The 4,019-nt window shown below is 35.4% G+C and overlaps 1 pseudogene; it reads right to left on the bottom strand.

The window, feature by feature from the left end:
- Positions 1-1,475: 1,475 nt before the first annotated feature.
- On the bottom strand, positions 1,476-1,952 carry LOC120221585 (annotated as a pseudogene).
- Between the last annotated feature and the right edge of the window lie 2,067 nt (positions 1,953-4,019).

Genomic DNA, 4,019 nt, shown 5'->3' with positions numbered 1-4,019 from the left:
TGATTGATATCCAGAATAAATAAAGTACTGCTACAACTCAACAACAGAAAATCAAAAAATCTGATTAAAAATAAGCAAAGGGTCTAGAATAGATATTTATGCAAAGAAGACATACAAATGGCCCACAAGCACATGAAAAGATGCACAACATTAGTAATCATCTGGAAAATGCAAATCAGAACCACAATGAGATATTACGTTGCAACCATTAGCATGCCTACTATTAAAAATAAAAACACAGAGAATAGGGTGCCTGGGTGCCTCAGTTAAGCACCAACTCTTGATTTTGTCTCAGGTCAGCATCTCACGGTTTGTGAGATCAAGCCCTGCATCAGGCTTTGTGCTGTGGGAAGCCTATTTGGGATTCTCTCCTCTACTCTCAACATAAATAAACATTTAAAAACAAGACAGAGAATCGTAAGTGTTGGTGAGTACATGGAGAAATTGGAACCCTTGTACACTGTTGGTGGGATTGTAAAATGATGCAATTGCTATGGAAAACAGTATGGAAGTTCCTCAAAAAATTGAAAATAGAAGTATCATATGAAGCAGTAATCTTACTTTGGGGTATACATCCAAAAGAATTGAAAACAGGGACTCAGAGATAGTTGCATATCTGTGTTCATAGTAGCACTGTTCACAATACCTAAGAGTGGAAGCAACTTGAATACTTATCAGCAGATGAGAGGAGAAACAAGATGTGGTGTGTATACACACACACACACACACACACACACACACGTATATATGATGGGATATTTTCACTCTTAAAAAGGAAGGGGATCCTTTTTACATTTTTTTCACATACTACAGCAAGATTGGACCTTAAAGACATTATATCACATGAAATAAGCTAGTCAAAAAAAGACAAATACCATATGATTCTTTTTATATGAGGTATCCAAAATAATGAAATTTATAGAAAGTGCAGTGGTGATTATCAGGGACTGGGGGTGGGGGAAATAGAAGTTGTTTAATGGTTATAGAGTTTCAGATTTGCAAGATGAAAAAGTTATAGATATCTGTTTCATGATGATATGAATATACTTAACCCTATTGAACTATAAATTTTAAAATGGTTAAAATGATAATTTTTTTTCAATAGCTCTATGCAGTTTTATTTAACAGTTAAGTACAGGAGCATCTGGTAAGATCAGGACAGAATTGGGATTTAAAAGTGAACAGATTCAGCATCTAACAGTTTGAAAGAAGCTAATATATACTCTTTTCACAAACATGTTTTTTACAGAGCCGTTACAGTACTAGCCATTAACTCAGTATGCCAAGTGTACTGAAGTATAAAAGATGCAACAAGAAAAATAGCTACATTAGAAAGACTTCAACACTTAAGGAGAAGAGTTTTTCCCATTTAGCTTCAAAAACAACAACATACAGTCTAGATCTATATATATAGTCCTACATTAGCTTCTAGAATATTTGTCAAGAGGGCAAAAGTAAATGACACTGGCCAGTATAGTCTTTGGATATTTGGGAAATAGAAGGGGAGGAAGTCAGTTCTGAGAACAAATTAGTCAGCTTCAGTTTCATCAGCAGGATCTTTGGGTTCTTTATTCTTGCACAGTTCACATTCTTCAATGTGCTTTCCCTTCTCTCACAAATACTCCAGTTTGGCAGCCATTTGTGCCTCTTGATTCTGTTTATTGGCATCCATTTTGTGGGTCAGCTTTTCTTCTGCCATTTTACTGAAGTTGTTCTCTTCTGTTCCTTTCTGAAGCACTTCTTTTTCATGTTCTCCTTCCTCAGCAAGCTGCTTCGAGACTTTAGCTGCTTGGGACTTGTGTCTTTCCTCTGCAGCTTCTAATTTCTTCTGAATTTCTTCCAGGGATGTATCCTTCTTTGATGGGGAAAGGGGTATTTCTGGGACAGATTCATTTGACTGAGGGCTGAGAATTAGCTTAAAAGTCTGGCCTGAAGCATACTTCTCCAGTTCACTGGGATGTCAGAAGAAGCCATGGTGAATAGACTACAAGAGTCTGGTAGTGCATTCTGCGCAGTCCATTGATAAGGAAAACCCTACTTGGTCTGAGCCACCTGGCCACACTCCAAGATGGTAAATTTTATGTTATGTACTTTCTTATCACAATTTTAAAAACTTTAAAAATATGATGTGGTTTTTCAACTCTATGTTTAGATTTTGTTAAATTGATTGAGGATATGCCACTGTTTGTTTCATAAATCGTTTTGACCATGAAGACACTTTTAAAACTATCTGTTTCCTTCCTCCCCTGGTAGGAAATGTATAGTCTTATTTTGCCATAGAGAGAATATAAACACAAACAAGTAAATCCTATTCTCTTTCATGTGGTAAATCTCCAGCTCACTTTAGAAATTGACTTAACTAAGTCAATCCCCACCTCTTCCTGACTCCAGTTCTTTTAAGCTTAACTTTGAAAAGATCCAGGGAATGTATATGAAAAGGTCAGAATTTATCTCTGAGCCACATTTCATTAGAAAATTTCTATCACTATGTGTGTGCCCTTCCATTATAGGTACAGTACAGTTTCACAAGAATTGATTCGTGAAGGAAAGTGAAGAATAGAAAGAAATGCAAGTTGAAAGAAACAAAATCACTTCAGGAATTTAGAAACATTTAGAAAGCTTTCTCAAGTATTCTATTTAGCATCTTTTCTTGACCTTACTCAGGTTACTTTTTCTTTACTCAACAGCTGAAGATAGCTTTCCTTCATTCCTTCCCTTCCTTTACTTCTTTTATGTTTTATTTATCTCTTCATTAATTCAGTAGGCATTTGGTGCCTATAATCATCTTATGAGTTTCTTTTAGGCCTTTAGTTCTTCATGTCATGTAAGACAGCCTATAGATGCAGTGCCACACCAGAGAGGAAGGGATGACAATTATTTTACTGTCAGAAAACATGAGTGCCTATTGCCTGTGAATTATCACTTGTGCTCCAGTGATTTCCCCTGTTCTGGAGTCTATACTTCTCAGTTTTCACAGGACGCTATATTGGAACTATTTTATTAGGTATTATAAAAGGTTAAAGAGTATGAGACAGTAGGGAAAGGATGTATTTGTCATCTACCAATGGTGTCTGATCTACTTCTGTGTATTTAGAACAAACAGAATAAATCTTTTAGCTATTAGGGATCAAGCAACACTTCTTGAATGGCCAGTGATGCCATTATGGATATCACTATTTTACAGACTATTAAGATAGGAAAGCTTTTTGAATGCCTATTGTTGCTAGACATAGTCCTTTTTTCCCTTATAATTTTATGATGTATGCATAATTTGTCATTCTCTTTTATAAGAATAAGAGAATTGAACTTGGGCAACTGGCTCAAGATATCCAACCAGTAAATGAAAGACAAGAGATCCAAACCTAGGATAATCTATTTCCAAAGTGTCTCTAAGCTTTCTATCATGATGATTGGCCAAATTTAAAATACTTAATAGCTACAATTTTATCTCAAGAGGAATAATTTTATGTGTTATACCAATTTCACTTCAGGCATTTGTAGACTAGCCCTTTTAACCATTCTTTCTTGACACAAAGACATTTTCTCTTAATAAAGATATTTGCCTGAAAATGAGCTAATCCATATTGTAGTGCTTTACCTGTTCAATCCATGTTATAGTGGTTTATCAGTTCACATTTTCCTTATTTTTTACTTGAAAGCAAAAGTCTTGGTGTATGTTCTGAAAGATGACAAAAAAGAGTTAATGATCAAAACCCGAGGAGAAAGCTGGGGCTAAGAGTCCCTGGAAAGTGAAATGTGTTGAGTCAAGAGGAAGGACCTTGTAATAATAAGGCAGCTTTACTGACAAGCACAGTGTCTGGGCATGTGCCTCTGGGGAAAGATATGGTAAAAGCAGAGACATTTTATTAGTTTATTAGTTTATTCGTGTGCAACACTTAACTTTTGAAAATAATGCTTTATGTATCATGTGAAACACTCCTAAGTGTACCTACATGTCTTATTAAATGTAGTATCTACACAGTGAACAAGATGTAAATGCTTCTTATAGCTTTGTTGTT

This window comes from Hyaena hyaena, unplaced genomic scaffold (assembly GCF_003009895.1).
Source record: "Hyaena hyaena isolate Hyena2069 unplaced genomic scaffold, ASM300989v1 scaffold_785, whole genome shotgun sequence".
NCBI lineage: Eukaryota > Metazoa > Chordata > Mammalia > Carnivora > Hyaenidae > Hyaena > Hyaena hyaena.
This window is presented reverse-complemented; position numbering and strand designations above follow the sequence as displayed.